We start from the raw sequence: 13,208 nt of genomic DNA on the forward strand, positions 1-13,208 counted from the left end.
CTTTCATGCTTTTTACTTCCTTTTACAGAAAATGAAGTATTGTATTTGCGAAAAAATTTTCACTGGAAAATCGGCCTTAATTTCCATTTTACTCAACCCCAAATGTGTGCTGAGTTTTTTTTCGATCCGACCACACGCACATATGTACCTAAGAACGTATAGACACCCGAAATATCCATTTTGAAGTTTTCCGAGTTAATTACAACGAGTTTTCTCGTGACGTCTGTATATACGTATGTATATGCGTATGTGTGTATGTATGTCGCATAACTCAAGAATGGCATGTCCTAGAAAGTTGAAATTTGGTACGTAGACTCCTAGTGGGGTCTAGTTGTGCACCTTCCATTTTGGTTGCATTCGGGTGTTTCTTAAGGGGTCTTTTGCACTTTTATGGGGGGAATTCTTTGTTAATTTCGATTCAAACTCAAGTGGTGTTATAATTTGGCGGACACTTGGCGATATATCGTCAATCTTTTGGTCGCCAAGTTTTTTCGCCAACTTGGCGACAAATTTGGCGATTTTTTAAAATCTGGTTTTAATGTGGCCATTGTTGGTGATATTTAGTCAGAGAGAGAATCACATTAAAATTGCAATAATAGAGAAATAACTATAAATTGGTGCAAAAGGAAGTCGTGTGATGCACACATCAGCTCGTTTTCTTCTTTCTTTGACGTTCACTAGGAAAGTATACACTGTTAAAAAAAACCTGAATGTTCAGGTAGTTTTCTGACTGATTTTAACAGAATATTTCTGTAATGCTTCAAAACGTATTTTTTCCTTCCAAAAACAGAAATATCACGAAAGGAAGTAACGAAAACAGATTTTTTCCATTTCTAGGGTTGCCGCTGTGCTGTACTTTGTTAGTATCCTGATTAGCCTTCAAGTTATGATAAACATCGCTTTTTGATAGTGCTTAATTAAATCGCACTGTTAAATTTTTTAATTAAAAGCTTATTTAGAATAACAACTCCGATGTCGAAGACAAAATAGATAGCTTGCTATTTCATGTCTGGAAAGTAATATACTCGTATGTCGAAATTGTTTTTACGCCTTTGGACTTAGTAAGTTTGGAAAAATGTTTGCGCCATTTTCAGACAGGCAGCTGTGTTTTGATCGCCCTGGTGATTTGATGTGAGTTTTACTGAGTCAGTATTAGAATAATATTGCGGTGTATTATTTTGCTCAATACTTCGAACAATTCTGTTCGTTAGTCATATTGTGTGTTCTAGCGGTGAGAATAGTTTTAGAATCTCGTGTTATTCATTTAAAATAAAGGCTATTGGATTACTTGTGTACAGACGCAATGGAGACACTTAAACTTAGCACCGCTGGTCACATGTAAGTATTGTAGAATATCTTTGTATATGTTAATATACAAATGTATTTTTATTGTTAATGTATTTTTCTTGTTAATGCATTTTGATAGAATTCCGATGGTAGCTGATTTAGAATTTATAGAACTATTATAAAGTTACTGTTTTTGCTCTAACGCGTTGTATTCTTGAAAGTCATTAAAACGTTAAATGCCAACATTTCGTATCAACCGGAGATTATCGTGGCGTGCGAGCAAGACAGAAAAAAGTCACTCAGTTTTTTTTTTTTTTTTTTTTTTGACAGATTGAAAGTAAACATTTTGAATCTCTAAATAAAAGTATGTCTTGCTGTTATATTTTTTGCGAAAAGGCATAGCAGATTGTTAATCTTTGAAAATACAATTACAATTTTGACAAGAATAAGTTTTCTTGACTACTTAGAAATCTGGAAACATTCATTACTCCTTTCGGGATTTCATTTATAATAAAAAATATAAATTATTTAATTTATTTCCTTAGGATCTCATCCAACAACTTATTTGAGATTATTGCAAGTTTCTTGTTAAAACATTTCGGGTAAAACGAACTGATTGATATGTATAGCCTAAGTATAATGCTTATGCACTAAAAATCTATGTTGCTATTCCAATGAGTGAAAAATTCGGAAATCACCGGGGGGGGGGGGGGGGTATACATCATCTGAGCAAAAAAATCTTCACGTGTATGTCAATGATTCTGTTTTTAAACACAGTAAATTGGTATGCCCTAATATATTGTATGGAATAATATACCCGCCATCAGGTATATTATTCCAAGATAAAGTTAACCGGTTTTTAATGGTATTTTATTTGCCTCATTCTGCAAAAAAAAATATTCTATTTTTCATGTATGCTTTTCCATGCCATGCCAGAATATGTACGAGGAGATGTGGAAGGAAATATCGAGCAGTATCAGCATCAAAAATTGGTGTTATATTCAAATCCACTAATTTCCTTGCTGGTACTTTTCGATTATTTTTATTCATCTGAAGGTGCAAATTTCAAGATAGATGCTTGAAAGGTAAGTTATCAAGCAAAAATTTCACTTAAAATATATTTAAGTAATAAATACAAATTAAAAAAATAATAGTTTTTGAATGGTTAACTATTTTTATAATATATGTTATTTTAAACATAGGATAGAAAAACGAGAATGAAATTTCAGTAAAATATGTAAAAATGAGAAATGAAAAAATAGCGCAACGAAAAATCAAAAACCGAAAGTTCTGTAAAGATACAGAAAATTTAAAAACGGAAAAATAGATGAACGAAAAATTTAAAAACGGAAAAATAGATCAACGGAAAGAAGAGAAATGGAATTTTCGTTAAATCACGGAAAATTTATAAATGGAAGAACAGAACTAAACGGAGAAATGAGATATGGAACTTCTGTTAAGTCACGGAAAATAATTTAACGGAAACGTAATATTTACGGCAACTTTGCTGCCGGTACTTTATCCGTTATTTTCAGGAAATTTTTTTAACAGTGTAGGCTGAAAATGGTTTCGGTAAAGGAGTAAAGGAGCGACTCTATATTACAGCATTCGTTTACGAAGTTAGTTTAATGTATCGGGGCGAATGAGATTTTTCAATTAATTATAACATCTAGAGAAGTTGAAAGGGTTTTTTCATCTTTATATACACTGTTAAAAAAATTTCCTGAAAATAACGGAGAAAGTACCGGCAGCAAAGTTGCCGTAAATATTACGTTTCCGTTCAATGACTTTCCGTGATTTAACAGAAGTTCCATTTCTTATTTCTCCGTAGTTGTAGTTTTCCGTTTATAAATTTCTCGTGACTGAACGAAAATTCCATTTCTTATTTTTCCGTTCATTTACGATCTTTCTGTGTTTTAACAGAATTTACGTTCCTTTTTTTTTCATTGCGATATTTTTTCCATTTCTCACTTTCCCGTATTTATGTAAAAAGATTTTATTTTCAAAAAATATTTAAAAAGTTATGTCAAGTATTGACTTTTCGTTTCATTAAAAATTTAGTTCTTTAAAATGATATATAATACAGATATAGTTAACTGTTCTAAAATTATTACTTTTTTTTTTTTTTTTGCATTTCTTACTTTTTTTTTTTAATTAACATCTTTTTTTTTTAAATTAACATCTGGAGAGAGAACTTACCTAATATACCCAAGCATCCATTTGCTGACCAAAACTTTTTATATTAACTTCAGATGAGTCAAATTAATCAAATAGTACTAGCAGAAAAATTGATGGATTTGAATAGGACACCAATTATCCCTGCTGATACTGTTCGATATTCCCTTCGTCGTACATTGTCTGGGGTGGCATGGAAAAACATACATGAAAAATATGATATTTTTATTTGCAGAATATGCCAAATAAAATGCTATTAAAAACAGGTTGACGTTATCATATAATAATATACCTGATAGAGAGCACCGCATATCTATTGGGTTTAAAAACAGAATCATTGACATGCACGTGAAGAATTTTTGGTTCAGATGCTACATCCCCCCCCCCCCCAATGATATCCAAATTTTTCACTCATTGGAATCGCAACGTAGATTTTTAGTACATAATCATTATTACTTAAGCATATATCAATATCAATCAGTTCGTTTTACCCGAACTGTTTTTCCAAGAAACTTGCAATAATCTCAAATAAGTTGTTGGATAAGATCTTAATAAATTAAATTAAGTACTTATTGTAGCCAAAACTTTCATTGTATATATTAAAGATCAACAATACACCTTTATTTAGAGATTTAAAATAGTTACTTTCAGTATTCCAAACTGTGAAGCGAATCCCCCCCCCCAAAAAAAAGAGTGATTTTTCCTATCTTGCTCGTACACCACGATAATCTCCGGTATAGATACGAAATGGCATTTAGTGTATTAACTTTCAAGAATGCGTAAGAGCAATAAAAAATAATTCTATAATAGTTGTATAAGTTCTAAATAAACTATCATCGGAATTCTATCAAATGCATATTAACAAGGAAAATACATTTGTATTAACATGTACAAAGATATTCAACAACACTTACATATGACCAGCGGTGCTAAATGCATCTGGATAACAGGTAATCCAATAGGCTTTATTTTAAATTGATAACACGAGATCCTTAAACTATTCTCACTGCTAGAGCACACACTATGACTAACGAATAGAATTGTTCAAAGTATTGAGCAAAATATTAAAACCACAAAAATTTTCTAATACTGACTCGGTAAAACCCACATCAAATCACCAGGGCGATCAAAACACATCTGCCAGTCTAAAAATGGCGCGAACATTTTTCCAAACCTACAAAGCTCAAAGGCGTATAAACAATTTCGACATACGAGTATATTACTCTCCAGACATGAAATAACAAGCTATGTATTTTGTCTACAGCATCTGAGTTGTTATTCTAAATATGCTTTTAATTAGCAAAATGTAACTGCGATCAATAAGCACTATCAATAAGTGATGTTTATCATGACTTGAAGACTAATCGGAGCAAAGTACAGCACAGCGGCAACCCTAGAAATGAAAAAATTCCGTTTTCGTCGGGATGTTTACGTTTTTGTAAGGAAAAAATACATTTTCAAGCATTACGGAAATATTCTGTTAAAATCAGTCAGAAAACTACCTGAATTTTCAGGTTTTTTTTAACAGTGTAGAGCTGATAGGAAATAGAGGTGCGACATCGATAGCAAAACATCGATGTTCGAAATTAAAACATCGATTGTATTGATACATCGACTAAAAAACATCGATGTTTTCAAACATCGATGTTTTGAAACATCGATCTTTTTATCAATACATAACATACATTTTTGAGTGTACAACTTTACAGACTTAAATATATGATAATCTCTAAGAAATGTTTCTTAGTGGATCAGTAAATTCTTTTTTGGCATTGCATCAATTCATTTAATTATAGCTATTTTTTCAGAAATTTCTAAGTAAAGCCAATATTAAATTATATGCATATATTCTCTAACCAGTTACGTACAACACTACATTTCGCAAGTCAACAACGAAAAAATAAATAAATAAATAAACAGATCAGACCAGAGGAAGCTTTCCTGTCGCTGTTTATGCTTGTAATACACATTGAAAAAATCCCATGTTTACTTTGAATGCATTCATTTTATACTCCGTTGAAGCTTAAATAGTTTTGGGAAATTTCAGATAATCTAAACACCGGCAGCAGCGAATTTACTTTCTTTGAATTTTTCTATGCTATTTTCCAAGCAATGAGAATTCTGAGCCAACCTTGGAGAAACAATTTGAGGAGCATACACTGTTAAAAAAAACCTGAAAGTTCAGGTAGTTTTCTGACTGATTTTAACAGAATATTTCCAAAACGTATTTTTTCCTTACAACAACGTAAACATCCCGACGAAAACGGAATTTTTCCATTTCTAGGGTTGCCGCTCTGCTGTACTTTGCTTTGATTAGCCTTCAAGTCATGATAAACATCCCTTATTGATAGTGCTTATTAATCGCACTGTTACATTTTGCTAATTAAAAGCATATTTAGAATAACAACTCGGATGCTGTAGACAAAATAGATAGCTTGCTATTTCATGTCTGGAGAGTAATATACTCGTTATGTCGAAATTTTTTATACGCCTTTTAGCTTTGTAGGTTTGGAAAAATATTCGCGCCATTTTTAGACTGGCAGATGTGTTTTGATCGCCCTGATGATTTGATGTGGGTTTTACTGAGTCAGTATTAGAATATTATTGCGGTGTATTATTTTGCTCAATACTTCGAACAATTCTATTCGTTAGTCATATTGTGCGTTCTAGCCGTGAGAATAGTTTTAGGATCCTGTGTTATCCGTTTAAAATAAAGGCTATTGGATTACTTGTATCCAGATGCAATGGAGACACTTAAATTTAGCACCGCTGGTCACATGTAAGTATTGTTGAATATCTTTGTACATGTTAAAATACAAATGTATTTTTCTTGTTAATATGCATTTGATAAAATTCCGATGGTAGCTGATTTAGAATTTATAGAACTATTATAAAGTTACTGTTTTTGCTCTAACGCGTTGTATTCTTGAAAATCATTAAAACGTTAAATGTCAACATTTCGTATCAACCGAAGATTATCGTAATGTGCGAGCAAGACAGAAAAAAATCACTCAGTTTTTTTTTTTTTTTTCTTTGACAGATTCAAAGTAAACATTTTGAATCTCCAAATAAAAGTATTTCTTGCTGTTATATTTTTTGCGAAAAGGCATAGCATATTGTTAATCTTTGAAAATATAATTTTGACAAGAGTAAGTTTTCTTGATTACTTAGAAATCTGGAAACATTCATTACTCCTTTCAGGATTTCATTTATAATAAAAAATATAAATTATTTATTTCCTTAGGATCTCATCCAACAACGTATTTGAGATTATTGCAAGTTTCTTGTAAAAACATTTCGGGTAAAACGAACTGATTGATATGTTTAGCCTTCTATGTTGCTATTCCAATGAGAGAAAAATGCGGAAATCACCGGGGGGGGGGGTATACATCATCTGGAGCAAAAAATTCTTCACGTGTATGTCAATGATTCTGTTTTTAAACACAGTAAATTGGTATGCGGTACTCTCCATCAGGTATATTATTCCATGATAAAGTCAACCGGTTTTCAATGGTATTTTATTTGACTCATTCTGCAAATAAAAATATTCTATTTTCATGTATGCTTTTCCATGCCACGCCAGAATATGTACGAGAAGAAGTCGAAGGAAATATCGAGCAGTATCAGCATCAAAAATTGGTGTTATATTTAAATCCACTAATTTACTTGTTGGTACTTTTCGATTATTTTCATTCATCTGAAGGTGCGAATTTCGAGATGCTTGAAAGGTACACTGTAAAAAAAATCCGGAAACGTTTCTGAGTATATCGTGCAGCTGTGGTTCATGAAAGTTTCAAAAACGTTTCTGAGTATTTCGGAATCCTCTTTCTGTAATGTCCAGAAACGTGTCTGAGTATTTCGGAATCCTCTTTCTGTAATTTTCAGAAACGTTTCTGAGTATTTCGGAATCCTCTTTCTGTAATGTCCAGAACGTGTCTGAGTATTTCGGAATCCTCTTTCTGTAATTTTCAGAAACGTTTCTGAGTATTTCGGAATCCTCTTTCCGTAATTTCCAGAAATGTTTCTCAGTATTCTGTGCAGCTGTGGTTCATGAAAGTTTCGAAAACGTTTCCGAGTATTTCGGAATTCTCCAAACAATTTTCAAAAACGTTTCCGAGAATTTCGGAATCCTTTTTCCGTTATTTTTTCTAAAATATAATTCTTTATTATAGTATTGCATACCATATCAGTTTCAATTCTTTCATATCTAAGAGCAATAATACAAGCAATTTTAGAATCATTCGTGGATTTTTTTTTTTTTTTTTTTTGGAATTTCTAATGACAAATAGCACGGTTAACAGCATAACATATGCACAGTTATAAATTTTTGAAAAATTATGAAATAATCTAGTAGTTTCATTCCTAATCACAAAATCGTCGGGGAACTGGAGTGGGGGTACCTTCTGAAAAGTGGGGATTGTTTGTTAAACAATCTTAAACTTCAGTTTTTCTCTCAATATTTTCAAGACAAAACTATCAACATATTGTATTTTTAATGCAGAACTTAAAAACATATCTTGTATCAAACTTGATAGCTTTTATCTTCGGATAAAATTTGACAGGACTTACCTACCCTTCGCGTTCCTCAATTCGTTCACCTCAAGTCAATTTCTCTGACGAACAAAGTGTACCGAAAAGTACCAACAGAGAAATTGATGAATTTAAATATGACACCAAGTCCCCCTGCTGGAACCATTCGGGTTGATTCTTCTGTTCTTGCCCTTTTCCATCTCATCACAAATATAAATACTTATTCAAAATAGGTTACTGATTTTATTTTTACAGTGTGCGCAAAATGCATTATATATTTTATTTATTAAAACATTGAACTCTATTACATGATTATTCCATTCCATATATACAAGAATACCCCCCCCCCCCCCACCATAAGAGTGATGGTGCACCCATAAAATGCTATGAAGCGCCCACCCCCCCTTGAAAAAGCAACATCATATACATTATAAATCAAAGTATCATATACATTATAAATCAAAGTATCATATAAATTATAAGTCAAATACTTTAATATGGTGTAAAAATACAAAATTATTTTATTAAGTCTTTTTTTTTTTTTTTTTGCTTTTGGTAAAATTGAGGCTCGTAAAACGAAAAAAATGAAGACACTTTTAAATACATATATGTATCTATTTGTTAAATAAATTAATACACATTTAACTAATTTAAAGCGTTTCGCTAATGCAAATATTTAAAGAGATATCGTCATTTAGATAATACTGAAGCACTATGTTCCTAATTACAAGAGATAGTTTTTTTTTTTTTTTTACTTCATGGGGCATTCCAAGGTATTTTTGACATTTATATAGAGTCCGTAACGTGACCTTTTTTGCCATAACTTTTTAATTTACTGTTTGATTAGCATATTATTTTATTTTGATCTTTTCCTACCAACACACCAGCTCAAATTAAAATAATTTGCAAATCTAACGGTAAATTAAAAAGTTATGGCAAAAAAAGGTCACGTTACGGACTCTACATAATGTCCAAAATACCGTGGAATGCCCTTCATACAATCTAGCTACACTGTTTACAAGAGAATGAAAACATGCAACCTTAAAGGCGAACTAACAAACCTGACAATTTGCATATTATAACATTTAATTCATAATGCTTGATACATAAATGTTCAGCCAAATATTAACTGAGATTGACACATAAAAACAAAGTACACAATAACACTTATTTAAATTTTTTTATAATCTTCAATTCATAAATTTTACAGAATAAAACTAGACACACTTGCACTTTAAATATGTGTTCTATATAATGTAAAATATTTTCAAATTGCAATAGTTCACAACAAAAAAATAATACTGAAGAAAATAGTTTTTTTTTAACGAGATTTATATGAACTAAATCTCTTTAAAGTAATAGAGTTGCAAAGCGACTTACCTATTCGTCGGTGGTGGTCTTTTGCAGGCTTTGGTCACCAAAAAGGTGATTTTTATGACAGAATAAAATTCTGCCAACAAAAATTACCCATTTGGTGTAGAAAGAAGAAAAGTATCCAAGAAAAAAGTGAATTACCTACACAAGTTATGCGACGCAATGAATTTAGATGGCGTCCTCTCGGCAGTTATTTGGTTTTTAATTTCAGTTTGTATTCCTTCCGCGAGCATGCGTCGAGAATTTGCACTTCGTACTTAAAAATAAGTGACATAGCTTCAAATTCAATCTCATGACGATACATATGCAAGAAAATATAAGACTTTAAAATTATCTTCAGTGAATTCATGCGAGGAACAAAACTTCTACTAATCCCCTTGATGAGTGTTACTTCGCATACATGAGTCAGCACTTATTTTCATTGCGTGCTTTCGAAAGTTTCAGTTTAGTTTTGCTGCTGGACTATAAAATTGCCGTGAGAGCTGCGCATGCGTCGACTCTTACTTTCTTGCTAAACGGGAAACGTTTTTGATTATAGCAGAAAACTGCGGAGGGCGTACGAATCTGTGTATTACGGAAAACTTTTTTGTATATTCAGAGAGTTTTCCGAGATTTTTTACAGTGTAAGATATCAAGCAAAAATTTCACTAAAAATATATTTTAGTAATAAATACAAATTTAAAAAAAATAATAGTTTTTGAATAGTTAAGCTATTTTTCTATTATTCTATATATTTCTATTATTATTATTATTTATTTTTCTATTTAAACATAGGATAGAAAAACGAAAATGAAATTTTAGTAAAATATGTGAAAATGAGAAACGAAAAAATAGCGCAACGAAAAATCAAGAACCGAAAGTTCTGTAAAGACACAGAAAGTTTTAAAACGGAAAAATAGATGAACGGAAAATTTAAAAACGGAAAAATAGATCAACGGAAAGAAGAGAAATGGAATTTTCGTTTAATCACGGAAAATTTATAAATGGAAGAACAGAACTAAACGGAGAAATGAGAAATGGAACTTCTGTAAAGTCACGGAAAATAATTTAACGGAAACGTAATATTTACGGCAACTTTGCTGCCGGTACTTTATCCGTTATTTTCAGGAAATTTTTTTAACAGTGTATGTGGTGGTTTTAAGAAGCAATCTGAAATTTGGCGGAGCAGCTCCATATTTTGCATAAAATTCAATTTAAAAAACGAAAACCATTTGTCTTAAATTGTTTTTGAGCTTTGATAATCATTATAAACACTAGCATAAAAATAAAAAACAGCTTTAAACACTATGTCATGCTTGAAAACGCTCGGCCGGGAAATGCGGAGCAAAATAACTTTTTTGCAGAGCTCAGGAGCTTCGCAATTTTTGCGTTGCAGTTGGCATCCCTGTTTGAGCTTATTTTGCATGGTAGCTGACAAGAACTCAGCTCCAACATTTTTCAAATTTAGGTGATGTAGATGTTTCCGAGAGTTCAATGCTTTTGGGTCAATTTACAGATCCAATCTTTTTTTTTCTTTTCTTATCTTGAAGATCGATGTTTTGAATCATTGATGTTTTTCAATCGATGTCGCTTCTCTGTAAAAAATTTTATTACAATTTTCAATTAAAATACAAAAACATCAACATCGAAAGAACATCGAACCCAAAACATCGAAAGTAAAACATCGATGTTTTAACAAAAACATCGATGTTTCCAAAACATCGACATCGATGTCGCACCCCAAATAGGAAACTACAAAACACAATGTCTAACTGAAGAATAGCTTGAAAAACATTTTGCAATTGCAATAACTAATATACTTAACATTTTCTGTGTGAATATTGATTTAATAAATATTTATATTTTTATAGTACGCATATTTCTATGATTTTATGGTGCATATAATCTGTACTCTAATTATCACAGTAGCTGCCAAAGATAAGAGAGGACAAAACATGCCATTCAACAGGTGTGAGTTTTTTTGAAGTACTTTAGGTGATAACGTTTGAGCACCATTCATATGTTCTTGGAATGGAACACGAATACTCCATAGAGTCGTGCCCATTTGATGAACCTCTTTAAGAGGGTCGCAACTCACATTTAGATGGATCTCGGTGGCCAGAACACATAAACATGGAAATAGATTTTTTTAAAACCAAGAATTGTTGTTATCATTATTGCATTCATATAAGCTTCCATTCGTTTTTTTTTTTTTTTGGACACCACTTTCTGTAATTAGGTTCTAAATTTAATATAGTCATTTTTGATACTAAATGAAGATGATCAGTTGTTTTGGATGGTTACAGAGCATAGTTTTCGATTCGTAACATTGAGCGGGCCACATGGATCAGCTTCAAGGGCCGCATAGCACATAAGGCCCACGGATCGTAGGCACCGCTGCCTGTGGTGTCCAACCTCTTTTTAACCGAGGGCTGAACCTCATATTCAGATAAATTTTGTGCGCCAGAACACATATATTATTAATATAATTTTGAATTTTTTTTATTTATTATTTTTTTTAAACTAATAACGTGGGAAAAGCAGAAATGGAAAGAAAATTATAAACCAAGAACTGTTGTTATCATTTATACATGCTTATTGTTTGATACAAAGTTGCCACCTGTTTTTTAGAAATTAAATTTTAACTATTTGGCCCCAAATTTCCAATAATAAGTCATAATACCGAATAACGTTGACCATCAACGATTCACAACATTGAACACAACACCGGTTATCAGCTCTAAAAATGAAAACACCCTTTCAACTTCTCTAGATGTTATAATTCGCTCCTATACATTAAACGTTTCTAAACGAATGCTGTAATATAGAGTCACTCCTTTACTCCTTTACCGAAACCATTTTTAGCCTACTTTCCCAGTGAACGTCAAAGAAAGAAGAAAAAAGCATGAAAAAAGGCTTAATGCATCTTAAAAATATCGCTAAAAACAAAAGAAAAGTCAAAAATAAATAAAATAATTAAATACATAGAGAAAAATTAAAAATTGGGAAGTAGGGTAAAAGTGAGAGACACGCCATACTTTGTGAGAAAATTAAATAAAAAATTCAAAATGCAATATAAATTGCGGGCCAGATCGGCTTCGCAAAGCTACATCTGGCCCGCAGGATGTAGGTTGGAAACCACTGGAATATATAATCATTATAAGCCAAAATTTAAAATTCTGCAACAAAGTGCAAATACATGCGTAAGAATATCCCACCTCTACAAATGGATTCAACAATATGTAGTATCAAATGTGTGAGCAGGGGCGTTCGATAGGGAGGTCGCGGGCAGTCACTCTGACCTTCCAAAAATGTCCTTATTCGGCAAATTTTGGTGACAAATTTGGCAAAATCATCATCATTTGGAAAAATGTGGAGTTCTATTCTGTAAAATTTGGAGTTCTAATATTCGGTAAAATCATCACCATTCTGCGAAATTTGGAGTCGTATTCGGCAAAATCATCATCATTCGGCAAAATTTGGAGTTATATTCTGTAAAATTGGGAGTTCTCTTCGGTAAAATTATCATCATTCGGTGAAATTTGGAGTCCTACTCGGCATAATTATCGTCACTCGGCAAAATTTGGAGGTCTACTCTGTAAAATTTGGAGTTTTATGGGGTGGTAAAATTATCATCATTCGACGAAATTTGGATTCCTATTCGTCAAAACTATCATCTTTCGACTGAATATGGAGTTCCATTCGGCAAATTGAGCACATCCGCCCTCCCAAAACTTAAAAGTTCGTGTTTATCGAATGTGAGATACACTTATCAAACGCGAGATACCTTTCTCCACATACATTCCTCACTAATTCCTGACTCCACCTGCCTTTGGGATCGGTCAGGGGTCAGTCACACGGAT

This window comes from Uloborus diversus, chromosome 7 (genome assembly GCF_026930045.1).
Source record: "Uloborus diversus isolate 005 chromosome 7, Udiv.v.3.1, whole genome shotgun sequence".
Lineage (NCBI taxonomy): Eukaryota > Metazoa > Arthropoda > Arachnida > Araneae > Uloboridae > Uloborus > Uloborus diversus.